Consider the following 15,983-nt stretch of genomic DNA (forward strand, 5'->3'; position numbering starts at 1 on the left):
GCCCCAGGAGCACGAAACTCGGTGCGCCAGAGAAGCAGTAAGAGCTACTTAACGTAATTACTTAAGCAGCTACTTAACGCACCCATACTTTCTACTTTCTACTCCAGTATTAGAGTATAAAACTGTCTCATTAAGTAGCTGAGACGTGTCTAATCTCTGAGTTACGGGTATTCCTATCGGCAGTACCTCTCACAAATTGACAACACTTCCGGGCATGAATTGTGACCCTGACGCCGCCGAAGAGAGCTCCCTAAATATTCAATAGAATATAGATTTGGGAATAGTCCCCTAGGGAATAGCTTTGAAGCAGACGACAAGATTGTTCTGTCGTGCCATTGTCATCTGCTAATACTCCCTCCTGTACTCTATCTAATAATTTCTTCATCCGTATGCCTTTACGCAACTGAAAACCGCACTTGCAGTAAGAACCAATAACCAACATTATTGGTTCCCCACATAGATAATTAAAGTACCCACAACACCATTAAGCCAGTGACAGAATAGTCATCCTTCTACAGAACTTCGTGTACTCTTAGGTGCCGACGAGACGTCATTCATAAAAACCGTCCACAGAAACTAGGGTAGGGCCTTACTATCTAAGCGGGTAAACACCTCCATGGCATCATCACATTCCTCATTTACTTATTGTTATTATGAAACCGTGTACGCATTGCACACGCGTTCGTATCCAATTTCTGCTAGTCTTGGGAAGGTGTTTGTGCGGGAATGCATCCGGTGAATTTTTTGGCAACGTGCACAGAAATGACTGCCGACGGAATTCAAATTAGCCTTAATTGACGAGAACGAGAGGCGCTCCGCTTAGTTTTTACGTCTAATATGTAAGGTCTGACCACTACAACCCATGTAAATGTTACAGGAGGATTATATTGTTGCAGAAGGCTCTATAAAGACTCTCTACTCCCTTGGCCAAAGGGGATCACAATAAGCCATAGACCTCAGTCCTTTGCCTTATTTAGAGCACGGCTTATTGTCCCACTGCAAAGTACATTGGCCGGCACATGAGCAAGGCAGACTTGCAGTGTTGCCGAAATCCAGCGGATTGTTTATTGAGTGTTCCGCAAGCGTTCTAGTTCTGTTCGGCTTGTATGAGAGTCACAAAACATACATACTACAAGAGAACGGATACACTTTCCTGTTGTTTGCTTCTTTTACCTTTTTGATAAGGGAACGAAAGGGAGCAGTACAGTGCGAAGCGAGGCCGTAAATAAACATTGTAGTTGCATTTCGCAGTGCAAATCACGCTCACAGAGTTCTAAGAATAGCGAAGGTCCACGGTGAAATAAATACGTTAATAACAATAATTTTAAGTGGGTATATTTACAGTGCAGTTAAAAAGCGCTGTAGCAAACGTTGCTGTCGTTCCAAGTTCATCTCGTCGCAAGAAATTTCAAGCCAAACGAGTGCACGTCCAACGATAATACAGCGACTTGCGAGTATATAAGCGTTAAAGTGAAGTGTCAAACGCCGGAATGCCAAAGTTGGGAAACACTTCATTGAATACACGCCTCCCCATTGTCATGTCAGGCAGTGAATACCAATAGAATTTTGGGGGTGGGCTAGTATGTCACTGTTGCTTCGCTCTGTTCCTTTCAATTGTGCCGCTGAACATGCCGAATGTCCCACGAGTCAGTTCTCTTTGTACCAGCTCCCGTGGCATTGTGGTTTGGATGATCGCTTTCCACGCCGAGTCTGGGAGGTGACACGGGTTCGAATCCTGTCACCGGCTGTGCTGTCTGAGGTTTTCCTTGGGTTTTCCGAAGACTTTCCAGACGAATGTTTGCACAGTTACCCCTGAAGTCGGCCCCATACTAACCCCCTTTCCCCACTCCTTCCTGCTGTCCTCTCTCCATTTGTCCACGTCTGTACGCCGCTCATAGCCACAGTTGCTTCGCGACGCTAACACGCAATCAAAAAAAGCTCTCTTTGTGTCGCACATTGCATCCGCGTGACCAAAGGGTGCGCTATATTCTTCCAGTATCTAGACAGTATATTCAGGCACCCTACCAGCATCTATGTCGAGTCCTATTAAAATGTCCGCTTGGTGTGCTGCGGGGCCCTTACGTTCAGAGTCGTTTATAGTGAGAGTTTGGCCATTAGGAGGAGCCTAACTTGAAGCGCGTCATGCGACGTCACAGCTGAGCGACCTCCCTCGCCGTACTCTACTGTTGTCCCGTTGTCAGCCGGTCGCCGACGCCATATTGATGCAGAGCGTTGTTTACGACGCGAAGAGGGAAGACACGTGCGTACTTTGTCCTTCGAAAGTCCTTCGTCCTTGAATGCTTTCAGTTTAGCAACAAAGCGCCTCACAGCACAGGTGATGGTTATAAGCCAATAAGCCGGCGATTCCGGTAGATTACATTGGGCGCGACAAGGCACGTGTCGACCAGCTAGCGCGCTGCATCTAAGTGACGCCCACCAGATGACTGATAAGCGGATTCCCCTTTGGATTCAGGATTTTTGGGCGGCGCAACGGCGACTCTGACGTCAAAACAGGCTCTACCCACGAGGCAGCAAAAGATCAGAGGATGGCCAAACTCTATCTATAAACGGCTCGGCTTACGTTCAACCTACTAACTGCTAGACGCGTTCCAGAAGCTTCAGCTGATATCAGAATGTTCGTACAGTATGCGATGGAAGGGTAGAGCTTGATTCGCGGTTACAAATATTCCTATGAGGAAACATCTTCTCGTTATGCATTCGGAGCGTGTAGACTTTTGAAAATTTATTCCACGGAACGGCTTAAAGACATAGTAAACTGCAAAAATTCCTCCTAATGAAAGACACGGTTACCTTGACACACGCTCAAAAGGAATGAGTTTTGTCCGTTGCGTCGTTTGTAATTTTGTTCCCCGACGATTGAAACCGGAATTTTACGCGTTACCTCTTCCTCTCTTTCTCAAGAAGCCCAATAATGACGAGCGGCGTCCTATTGGTCTCTCTCGTCACTCAATTCATCCAATCATCGCAGGAGATCGTTTGAGGAGACCAAGGACAAGCCCCTCCGCATTGCCCCGCTTCTTGGGGAGGAGAGGAAGTGAGAAGGCGCACACTGCGGTTTCATGCAGGCATACGTCACAAACGATCGACGCAACGGCTGAATCTCGTTCCTTTTGTGTCTGTGTCAAAGCAACGGCCTTCCTCCATGACGACGAGTGCAAGGGGAACACGAAACCCAGGACAAAAAGAACGACGACAAGCACTCTAATGACGATGATAACCGAATACTCCGTCGCCACCGACTGCATGCAGACGGTCTGGTGGGGCCCATGATAATGATGCAACATTGCCAAAGTAACTAGAAATACATCCGACTAAAGGTATCAGCGCGATGGTATAGTTCGTCCATGACTAGACGAGTGCAAAGGGAACACGAAACCCAGGACACAAAACGGGCGACGACAAGCACACCAAAACTGTACCAACGCGCCGAAATCTCTACCTTTACTCGTATCCTCTTCCGATAGACGTGGTGGCATGTAGGCGTGTTATTGGGCTTTGGATATCGACAACACAGCCACAACCGCAGACTGCGCACGGTTTCCTTCCCTTCCCTCTTAAAACACTCGCTTCCCAATTTCTGCATCCTCTTCTTACACGAACAAAAATAAACAGTGACTCATGCTTTTGCGGTCTTTTTACGCTGTAATAAACTCGTCGGAGGATTTGCGTATGAACCTCAATGACCAACTACATCGCATATTTGATGTAGAGCAGACGCCTTTCCGATCGTTTCACTTGGGTAACACTAAAGAAATTGCATGTGACGTTTCGGCGTTACGGAGCAATATTCGACGTCAACGGCTCCTCCACTAATTTCGTCCCGACCCGGCTCTCGAACACGATTCATCATCAAGCTAGAGCCGTCGAAGTCGTCTGCGAGAGGTTCTGCGGCTGTTTCAACTATCAACTAGTGGTGCAATAGAACTCTACCCGAGAAACGTGATCATGACGTTGGTAGACAGACTGAAACCGAAACAAATCGGAAGGTAAGGGCTCGGTTCCACGAATGGGCACTTGTTCGCTGCCTCCTATTGAAAGAAAAGTAGGACCGAAGGTCGCGTCCCTTTCAGGGACCATCGTAATCCCCTCAAGACCGTGGCTTTCGGGGGCGACCTTGTTCGCCCCTAGCTTCGAGCGTAGTTGAAGTCTACCAAATTGGTGGCGCTGTCGAACACTATGACGTCATCTGTTTACAAACAGGGAGAGGTCTGTTTTCCAGCAAAGTCGTCAACGCATTAATACAACCAACACCACGAAAGTTGCCATAGTAATTCTGCGCCGAAATCCTCGTGGACTGCTCCAACAGACCCACTCTCCCACAATTATTGTTACCTTCATGACCGCCTCCATACACTCCTTCAAGGTACCTAGACACACGAAAGAAAGATGGTCGGTTGGCTTTGCCACAACGCCCCAGAAGAATCACGCAGTCAGCAATGCTAGGATTCGTGCGTACCTTCATCTTCCTCCTATGGCACCAATATTCAAATAATGTATGCGCTAGCGGTAAGTAAAGCATAAATCGCTATGCATAAAGAACCATGTTAAAGGAAGGCACTGTACGGCATACACAGAAATGCTTTCTGGTTAGGGTGCCCTGGGACTGAGTAAATATTGTAAGCGTCGAGCTAGCTAATGCTTGCGCCAGGCTCCAGCTGCGCAAACGATGTTTTGCTGTTTTGAAGGTGTATTAGGCGCTCGCCGAGGTATATTGTATGAGATGTAACATTGGATCTCGCAACACTGAGACCGACAGTTAACGGGAAGAGCCTACAGCGGCAAAAGTGCGCACAATTTACATTAGGGTTGCCTGGAGTACAGAATGCACTTTCTTTTGCAGGATTTGGCGGACTGCGTCAGCCACATCATACGTTTTATTATTCATTGTATTTGAAGCTGAAACATCCTTCCACAAATCATGTTTCGCAAAATGTTATAATTATGGTTGGTTTGGTGTAGGAAAAATAAAATGGAGAATGTGGCGCTCATGAAGGGGCCGGCTCACAGTCCAATTAAACATGCTGTAAAGTACACAAAGGATAATGAAGGAATAAAAATGAAAATAAAAAAGCAGTCGCCTGTCACATGCCTGCCAGAGTGACAACCATGTTATAATTATCATGCACGTATCTGCCCTATAATTTTGTATATAATAAGTCCTATTTTGTCCTATAATCTGTAATTCAACCTATGTGGCACATGCATCAATGTACTCCGGTTACGATTACTTACTGAGCTACATCGTACACGTACGACTAAGTGGAAGAAGGCGCAGAGTTAGTGAGAGAGAGAGATTACTCGATTTGCTTGAAACGTACGTGCCCGTTTTGCTCTTGTTCATCATGGATGTTTAATATGATATGGCTTGTGTCACGAGACAAGAACGGATGATGATGATGATGATGATGATGACTGATAGAAGAAAAAATGGGGAGGTGAGTCGCGACTAAGAACACATGCCATTCCAGGAATCGACCCACTTGCTCAGAACCCGTGCACTCTTACCTCAGGAGGCCCGCTACGTCCAGTGAATCAGCCGCCGTCCTATTGCCACACGAGCAAGCCTTGCATCTTAACGAAAACTTCGAACTTGCTCACGGACAAAGTATATACGCTACGCGAACCTCTCATGACCTTCGTTGAAGGTATGGAAGCGCTGGAAATCACATTTGCCCAGGAGCTATTATTTCCGACCCACATCTGGCCGTGATGCCGTGCGCGTACAACAAATACCATTGCTTTATCGATAATTTGCACTCACTCTCCGTGCACATTGAGGCGTGTCATCGCGTGTGTCTCTCGCCGAGTCATCCGTTCGGAGACACACAGGTTGCCGTGACGGTATCGAAACCGATAAAACGGTGGAAATTCCTGTAGAGTCCTTCGAATATTTCCGAAGGCTCTCGATGGGATTTCAAGGTCAACGTGTTGCACATCGTCGAAGCACCACAGGCCTTCATTAAATAGCCACTGCGATAGCCACCACAACCACCCTGCGGGCAGTTTGGGTCGTGGCGAGTAAATGCGAAAGCTGCCGCTCATTTTGCGCCACAGCTTCGCGTTGTGAAACGAACAATGCCCAGTTCTGGCCACACGTTACGCCTGTGCCTGGAACCTGAGATCACGCCGGTTCTCCTATGGTTTACGTCCGATATATCACTAGGCAGAACAATACAGCAGCGACGGAATCAAAGGCTCAGTTTTGGGGGTAACTCGTTACTGTAACTAAGCTGCTTTTTCCGGTAATTTTGAACTCAACACGTTCCTTTTGAACTCCAGTAAGAACTCGTTCGTTTTCAGCTAACTTTTTCAAGATAACTTGGGGTAAGTTGCAAGTTTCTTTTTGTTCGATTCTGGTCTACAAACATCGCAAGCTGTGTCCTTCCTCTCTAATGAGACGACACCACGCACGCGCAGGTCGCACGTGCACGGCCACGGCGCGTCTGACTACGCTCGCTTGTTATTGCGCGGTGAACGCTACAGATTCTATTTTGGGCCGTACATTAGGAGACTCCAGCGATCGGTTCATCATAGCGACGAGCAGTGGATTGATAATGACAAAGGGCACTGTGGAGATTAAGGAGAGAAGATTAAAACTCGGAGCGGTTCTCAGAAATGTGCGTCGAGGACAACTCATGGAACCTAAACTGAATGCCTGCTTTGTGCGCCGTTGAAGAATCTTATTACGAGATCGAAATCATCAAATGCCTCCGTAAGAAAGCAAAGGCACGTTCCTTTCGACAAAAGAATATTGGTATAGTTTTCGTATATCAAAACTTCTATAAAACGTCTTGCACCACCTATTGTGAGGTCAACAACTTTATTGCGAGATGCGTTTCATCGCCAAGGCGATACTCTACCCCACTGCTGGTGGTGATGCGGGAATGAAATGAACCCCTTCACAATAAGGATCCAAGTCCTATGGTATCCAGAAAGGTCAAGAGATCTGTGAGGGCAGAGCGTTGGTGGGCTGCATGTGGCCAGGGACCAAGCAATTTTGGGAGAGAGAGGTGGCAAGATCTGAATTAATTATAGAAAGACCAAGAACTAAAAAGTGTATATTAGGTAACAAGTAGCATGAAAGTAGCTCGTTACCTTTCCAAAGTACACTAGGAACTTCAAGTTCATTTGAATCGCCCTCATCCTAATAGTAACTTCTTCACCTCTGCAAAGGCCCGTCAACCCCGCGCGCAACGTACTGAAAGGACAAGTCCATGGGAGTATATAGATGAAGGTGTTTCTCCGCGAAAGAAAGCACCACACTGATATATGACTCCTGCCAGCCACCTTATGCACCTTATGACAGAGGCACTCAGTCAGTCACTCAAACAGAGAGTCACACTATGTCCAGTAACTTGGAGTGTGCACAAAGTCGCACAAACGCCTGTATGGCGTGGAACTGATGGTCCGGTGACCAAGGGCTCAGAACCTTAATAACATCGAAGGGTCTGCAATCTAGCCGAGCTAAAGAAGTTTGTATGATACAGTCGGTGCTGCTGATACTGTGGACGGCATAATAGGATGTGTTCAGTGTCCTCAACAGTCTCACAGGTTCCACAGTTAATATGAACGCGGTTAGGAGCGACTGAGGTTTATTGGAACAAGAACTTTCGTGCAGGAGGCTGCACTTCTTCAGGTTACACAACTGTGTTTGTGTACCAGTTGTGTAACCTGAAGAAGTGTAGTCTCTTGCACGAAAGTTCTTGTTCAAATAAACCTCAGTTGCTCCTAACCGTGTTCATATTACGTGTGTGATTCCCTCATCGCGGGCTCCTTGACACTGTTTCTTCTGTTTTTTGTTTCCCATTTCGAGGTTCCACAGTTAGGTGAATCTACCTTCCCAAGCTTGTGAAGAAGACGTCGGCGGTAAGGCACATTGAGGCGGGGACGGTGGTAAAGAGTCGCAAACTAGGGAACGATGTCTTGAAAGTAGAGGCAAGCTCCAGGTCAACGCCGTGTAGCAGCGAAGCACGAACCCTGCTACAGAGCCGTTGCGCCTCAGCCAGCAATTGGCGGCACCGAGCAGTCAACGTATCTGTAAAAACGCAGATACAGGCCGGTTCATCGCATCTAACTGAATGGGCTAGATATTCGCTTCCCAATTACAAGTTCAGGGCATAATCGACCTCTGAGATCGCTTGTGGCTTGACATCCGTGCAGTTGGCATTAAAAGAGTACATGACTGAAAGCACTGGTATGTGTATAGTGACGACGGGGAGAAAATTTGCAACGGACTTGTTACAGCTCTTCTATGGCCGACATTATGGAGAAGCAGGGCTGCTGGCCTTCAAAATTCAACGACATTCGACTGCCACCCAAGGAGAGCTCAACAAAGCCCGTATCAAACCGTGAATTCCTCAGTACCATTCCCAGAAATCCGGGACACGGTTTCTTAAAGTTGGCTTGACCGGCGTACTCGCTGCCCTCCATTGAAGCAATGCATTCCACCTGGTTTTGTTAGAATATCTGTTGACGCTGAGCTTTAGAAAGAAAAGCCCACACATGGGTGTTGCTGTGAGAGGCCCATCGATGGTGTACTAGTGGAATGGAAGCGCAAGAGCGTCGCAGTTTTGTTCCTGGAGGACTTATTTGCGCCGTGTTGGCTTCATGGCAGAATGCACTGGTGTGCTATTTTTGCTGTACTTGGCTAAAACAGTGGGTTCTCAAGAAAATGCGCATGTAGGACATGAAAGTTGAATTCGTCTTGTACGCTTCGCAACTTTGTGCGCTGTTGTGGGACGCTGCAATTTTGTTCCCACAGCAAAAGAAGTATTGACACGCTCGGTGTGGCTTGCGAAGCGTCTGTACCTTCATTCCTGGAGGAAGCAGGCACGGGCAGCGTTGGCTCAGTGGTAAAGATGTTGGTCACTACTTTCGGGGGCCGTCGTTCGATCCGCGGTCTCCTCGGTTTTTTTTTTTTTTCTTCTTCCTTTTCTCTTTTTTGTAGAGGTAGTTAACAGAGGTAAGTATGAGAGTAATGGCAGGGCGAGAGCGTCAGAGTTTTGACTTAATAATGCCGTACTGGACCTATGCCACACTGCATGTCGTTCAGTTAGATTTAGTTGCCCTAATGCTGTGCGATCGCCTGTGCAGTTAATATGTGAATAGCAGATGACTTCCCCTTGCACTCCCACTTCACCGCTACAGGAATCCCCGTTTTGCACAATACCACGCGCGTTTGTTGTAATGTAGATTATTGTCATTCATTTAAAATAAATTTCGGACTTGTGGCATAAACGCCCTTTCTTGTCTGTGAACTCCAGGTCGATATGACAACGGAATCAATTATGTGGGTCAACTTTGACGCGCTCTAATGGTAAGAGTATTTAAGATGAACGAATTACCACGCGTGTTTGTTGTGGCGTTGATACATGATACATTTACCATAAATTTCGGACCTGTAACGAATGCAAACATCTCAGGGAAAAGAGCTGTAGCTTAAACGTCCTTGTCCCTGTCAAGGTGGAACTCATCAAATTTTCATGGCTAGAGGTCGACCTGACACGGAAACGTCGTGCGGGTACACTTTAACGCTTTATAATGGCGAAATTAATAGAAATACATAAAGTGACACGCGTGTTTGTTGTAGTGTAGATACTTGTCCACCATTTACCATAAATTTGAAACATGTGACTTAAACGTCCTTCGTTCCCAGTCAAGGCGGAACTCATCAAATTTCCGTTGATAGAGGTCGACCTGACACGGAATCGTTACGCGAATATATTTTAACACTTTATAATGGCAAAACGAATTGAAATGCATAAGGCGTCACGGTGGGTTTGTTCTAGTGTATATGCTTGTCCATCATTTACCATCGATTTCAAACATGTGGCTTAAACGCCCTTTGTTCCCTGTCAAGGCGGAACTCAAATTTTCATTCATCGAGATCGATGTGACTACGGAGTCTTGCTGAAAGCCAAATTGGACGCGCTCTAATGGTGAAACTAAATAGGATGCACAAAGTTACAAGCATGTTTTTTTTGTAATATAGATTTTTTAATATAATGTATATCGAACTTGTGGCTTAAACGTCCTTTGTTCCCTGTAAAGACACAACCCACCAAATTTTCCTTCGAGGTCAATATGACGACGGAACCAATTATGTTAAACGATGTTAAAAGGATGTTAAAACGATGTTAAACGATGTTAAACGATGTTAAAAATACCATGCGTGTTTATTGTCATATACACGGTGTCCCCGCTAAATGTGACCATATTTTTTAAAAGTATATTTATCACTTTTTCCGAGATGAAATCAATTGCAATATATCATATGCTGAAGGACGCTCTCTAGGTAGGCATTAGGAGACTCCGAAGGCAATGTCTTAATTAAGTTTCAATAATTAACTTTTTAATTATGAATGCTACGAAGTTGTTCCAAACATCTGACCTCTTCGGTCACCAAATACCAAAGCCGTTATCAGAACAAAAATTCGTTCGATAGATCGTTCGCAGAAAAAAAAAAATCGTGAAGGAACACCATTTCTTTCTTTATTTTATTTATTACACATCTCTAGAGTCGCGCCTTTCCTTCTCCCCCAACACGTGAGAATAAAAGAGCACACTGTCGCCTCTTGCGTCCGTGAAAAAGATAAAAACGGAAAATGCTCAAGATAAGGGCAGCTCCGATAGTGTCACCCGATACATTTGTTTTTGTTTTCTTTCCGCAAGTTAAAGCCAATTTTCGACGCATGAGTCGGCACTGTGCTCTTTCACTCTCTCGCATCGGGGGTCAACGAAAGACGCTTTTTCCAAGATGCACAATGAACAAAATAAAGAAAAAAAGTGTTCGCGAATTTTGTTCATACCATATATCGAACAGACTTTTGTTCTGAAAACGGCTTTGGTATCTGGTGACCGAAGAGATCAGATTTTCTCATTGGAACAAATTCGTAGCTTTTCTAATTAAAAAGTTACTTATTGAAAGAATTAAGACATTGCCTTATGAGTCTGCTAATGCCCTCCTAGGGAATGCCCTTCAGCATACGCTATATTGCAATTGATTTCATCTCGGAAAAAGTCATAGATATATTTAAAAAGAATATGGTCACATTTAGCTGGGATACCCTGCATACAGGGTACGTGAAGTAAGACTGAATGAATTCGATGAAATCCGCGAATGACTTTCTTTTTCGCAAAAGTCGTTCAATTCCGGTCGCGACCAATTCAAAGGTGGTGGCGTATAAACAAATAGCGCAGCCGTTAACTAACGTTCCCGATTAATCATTATAATTAGTGAAAATACGTTGAATGCGTAATTGCAAAGATGTAGAGCATAACCCTGAGGGGCCTACCATGCAAGAACCTAAATCACAGAGACTTTATGCGCTCTAGTAAAAAAATGTGCGAACATACAAAATAATTGAACACTATGCGGGTTTTGCGGCAATTTCTCCTCTCCTTGTCTCGGTGTCACCACTTCTCAACTGACAACAGGTTGTTCCTGAAATCATGGAACAGCCCGCTTTGTCCCTGGAGCTAGGGAAATAGCGATGTTGTTTCTCAGTCTGCATTATCATAAAACGTGCATTTCTTGATTTTCTTTCCGTCGTTATCTCGTTTGATCTGCACAACACAGTTCGCGAAGTGATGTGATAAACGTCACGCAATAAAACTACAAATGCATTACTGTAAAAACCTCGCAGATTATAAAAACACAATCACCCATTCCACTGCTCAATAAATGTCTACGTTGTATCAGATTTGAACAAGAGAAAAACAACGAGGACGCTAGGAAGCGGGGGGCCCCATGTTTTGAGGAACAGCGTGATGTCAGTATCGTCAAACGGTGACAGTGAGGGTGATAGGAAAGAGCGGCTGCCCGAACTCGCGCAACTCTCGACGATAGTGTATTTTCGCTACTTTTTTAAGGGCACAGAGAAGTGTTACTGTTTCGATTCCTGCTGATTAGACTTCTCAGGGTTGTGCTCTCCAAATTTGGAATTGCGCGCTCAGCTTGTTTTCAGGAATAATGAGGATTCATTATAAAATAATTAACGGCCGCACTAATTACATTGATAAGACACATGCCGTCCACAACTATTGCACTCGAGTACCATTGTGCTGCTTAGGCATCTCTCTTCCTTTTGTCTTTGATTCGAGCGCCTATTTGAGCAACACCTCCAGGATATGGAAAAGGCCTGTGCCTTGCGTCACACTGGAAGGCCTGCTGTTACTATTGTGGATGCTGCCATGAAGTAAATGAAAGAACGAACGAGAAGAAAGCTCGAAGCAGGTCGCAGGCCTCCATATAGGTGACGTAAGCGTGCATGCCCGACATTATTTAGGAAGTGTGGGTTTTCCAATTACTTTTTTGTGCCGAACGTGACTCTGCTTTCACCTCTAGATGTTCTGAAAATAAGCAGTCTTCCGCTTGTTTATTTTCTTATTTTTATTTCTCTAAGGGAGGGAGTTGATAACCGACAAGCACTCTTGATGGTGCCGGGAAGAGACTAAGACGCAAAATTTGGAATTAAACATTGAAATGCCTCATGATAAGGCCAAGGACAAACTGAAGCGTACGACACAGTGATCATGGAGTAACAAGGTGCAAGTACAAAAGTGAGATGCAGTTACTGAATTCGCTTTCTTAGCTTATAGAGCATAATTTCTTTTCAGCATAATGTAGGAAAATTTCTGGGGTCTTCCTCAGACGCTGTCACACATACGGCGGCACATTTCTCTCAGAAGTCGCCCCACGACACACATTGGTCATCGTCGAAGGCATCCCCATTCCCCACAGAGAGAACAAAAAATGGACCAGGGCTAGCCTTACAAGTGGCAATCACCCCGTTCCACACGCTACGAGCAGCAGCCCACAATTCTGAGCAGCAGCACAGCGAAGAAAAGTTTGGCAAAGCTTATCAGAGCTGATTCATCACGTTTTCATTCTGCGCTTGTCAATTGCTGCTGATAGCCGGGCTCCGCGCGCGATATCTGATGTACAAATTCCCTTCCTCGTCTGCCCAAGCCTCTTTCCATCTTCCTTCCTCCTCGCCGCATACTTTTCTTTCAAGTTGGCTTTCTTACACGTTCTTCTGCTATCAGGCAGAACCTGAATCAGAGGAGGTGTCCCTGAATTCTGGTCATGTCACAATGTTGAGTTGAGTTGAGTTGAGTTGATAAGATAAGAGAAAAAAATTCCAAAGTCCTGCGCTGTCTCCCGTGCGCCTTATTGTATCCGTCTCCCACTGCGCTCTACCTCTGATAAATAAACGCACAATAATTTCACATATTGCATAATATTGTCTCCAGGGCAAAAATATTTTCACCGTCTCTTAACAGCTAAGGAAACATGTATTATTTTCTCCGTGCCACCATGCATAATAGAACATTGCCGTAGGTCACTGCAAGCGGCTGTCTACTTGTTAAAAAAAACTACTTAAGTCTACTTAAAAAAGAAAAAAATACAGAGAGAAACGAGAATCGCAGCTCGAATACCAAGTAAGACGACGATATACCCAGGAAGACCGCTTGTGTTGGCTCAGTGTAGCAGACAGGCGGTTGATGCTGATGACGTGGTTGAACAGCTTGTTGCTTGTAAGCACAGCGCAACAAGTTGCAAACGTGACAGACAACAGTTTAATTTGCCAGCAAACTTGAGGTAAAACGGCTCGAGGCGACGTCAAATAATCCGCAATTCGTCAACCAAAAGTGAGCTACGCACGACTGACTTGCTGCTTGTGATGGCTACGTAGCCGACACGTAGCCAACTTTTACGTCTTCAGACCCAGTGTGGTCCGCATGCAATATAGTTTTGCCGCCGTACTTGACAAGGAACGCGCAGTTGGTGACCACTTCGACACAGTGTTGCCCGCAATTATCAATTTAAATTTTCTAAAAAAAGCTATTAGTACAATTGGGACGAAAACCGTGACGTAAGAGTACTCAGGGCCTGAGGCTATGGAGTAGATACATCTTCTGCGGTTGCAGGTCTCTATTGCTGTACGGCACTTTAATATTGCTTGGAGCACCAGATCTGTGCAACAAGCGGGGCAAAAGGAAAAAAAAAAGTGGGTGTGCGTGGAGAGTTGCTTATTATCGGACAAGCAAAATTCGTCGAGTTTCGAATTCAATTCATCCCACTTTTCTACAATCAAATCATATAAAAAGGGAACCAGCGGCATGGCCGAGCGTGTTAAGGAGTGCCGCTCGCTGCTGGTAGCTAAGGCCGTGCTAAAGACTGAGAGGTGGTGGGTTCGAATCATACCACCATATGTGATCTCTGAGGTTTTCCGAAGATTTTCCAGACGAATGTCGGCACAGTTCCCCTTGAAGTCGGTCCAGGACGCGTACTAACCCCCCTGTCCTCCACTCCTTCCTGCTGTCCTCTGTCCACGTCTGTACGCTATATAGCCACTGTATAGCCACAGTTGCTTCGCGGTGCTAACACGGAATAAAAAATAAATAAATAAAAAATAAAAAGGGAACGCACAACGGCGTAGTACCTCCAACAACAACGACGACGTAGACATGCTGAGAGGACGCATGAGGAAAGAAACCTCCAAGTTGCCGATGTAGCTCTGTCGTTGCCTAGGTGGTACTTAACCGACTGAGTCCGAATACAGGAGTCCCAGCTCCCCGTCTCTTCAAGCGTAATCCGTCGAATACGCTGCACAGAGTTTCTCCCGGCTGCAACACTGCGACGTGGAGTTGTTGTTCGGTGCGCAGGTGGGCGTTAAACGGGCTTACCTTCTTCTAGTGCGCAAGAAAGACAATCCTGTTACAGCCCGAACGGTGGCCAGAGTCAACCACTTCGCTTAATCGGGTACATGTGCGTTTAGCTGGCCGACTTAGTCAATTGAGTTTATCAATTCCCACGCAGCACCGTGAATGGGAGAAACAGGGAGAACGAAAATTGGCTGGTATCTTTAAAGATGGTGCCAAACGCATTTAAATGCGATTGCTTGCATTGGGCCATCGCCACCGGTAAATTTGTGGTGAAACACTTCTCCAAATACTATCAAAATTTTACTGAAAGCCTTTTAGTGTCGCTGTGGTGGTTACACAATTTCAGCGTACCGTCACGTGACAGTGCGACCACGTGAACTAAAAGCTGGTGGTGGTGGTGACGAAAACCGGCTTGCCATTGTTGGACTCACGTATGTGGGCTCTGTCACGACTGTAGCCAGGATGAGATTAGATGGTGTGATAACAGATGAAGGAATGATGACGGCCGAAAGTTAAGATCTAGCGCAATCACTGCAGAGTTGGCGAGAAGTCCGAGCAGTACTCATAACACGCACGAACTTACACTGTGCTTGGCCATACAAAGCTATCGCTCTAACATGAGTTGTGACCGAGTTTAATTGCGTAATGTAACGTAACCAGCGTGGTTTCTCAGTAAGCGTGAGTAACTGGAAGAAAACAGCGCAAGAAGCAGAGGGACACGGTACACAAGCGCTGTATCTTGTCCCTCTATCCTCGTCTTCTTCCGGTGTTTTCTTCCAGTTATGTCATAGCAACTAGCCCAACTCTATGCCAGTTTTAAGTAATTGTTAGTAATTGGCATACGCGAAATAACATTTGATGTCACTTAGTTGTGCCACACATGCCTAGTTTGTAGACATGCCGTTTGCACCGCTTCCGGTTTGTTGCCAAAACGACATCTGGTTTCACAGGAAACACGCTCTGCGCCAACCACCAAGTCGATTGATACAGTTATCGCTTCTGATTTGTGGAGAGAGAGAGGGTCGTATACGCCTTTTTGTGGCAATTCAAATTGCTACAAAAAGACGCCTCCCGTTTTCAACAAATCATGAAAGCGGAAGATATAATTCTGCATGGCGGCTGGTTCCGAGCATCTTTTAGTCGCAGAAGGACCGGAAGTCTTCGTGGCACCGGAAGTTGTGGTGGGGCCTTGTTTATGTTTACCCGTGAATGTCATGTATACATTGTCCGCGAATAGTTCGTAATCATACGAAATGATCTGTTATAGGTGTTACCAGTTTGTGCTGAGGCAT

General features: G+C 45.7%; 1 protein-coding gene across 5 annotated transcripts in view; it reads right to left on the reverse strand.

Moving 5' to 3' along the window:
• Positions 1 to 15,983, reverse strand: part of LOC135399891 (neuropeptide CCHamide-1 receptor-like) — a 213,599-nt gene that overhangs the window by 50,680 nt on the left and 146,936 nt on the right. The window contains exon 1 of one of the 5 annotated variants that reach the window (XM_064631628.1): positions 5,527 to 5,545. The exons of the other annotated variants lie outside the window; for them this stretch is intronic. The gene's annotated coding sequence lies outside the window, so the exon portion shown is untranslated. Of the gene's footprint in view, positions 1 to 5,526; positions 5,546 to 15,983 lie in introns of those variants that run through there. 5 annotated transcript variants of the gene reach the window in all.

Source organism: Ornithodoros turicata, chromosome 7 (assembly GCF_037126465.1).
Source record: "Ornithodoros turicata isolate Travis chromosome 7, ASM3712646v1, whole genome shotgun sequence".
NCBI classification, from domain to species: domain Eukaryota; kingdom Metazoa; phylum Arthropoda; class Arachnida; order Ixodida; family Argasidae; genus Ornithodoros; species Ornithodoros turicata.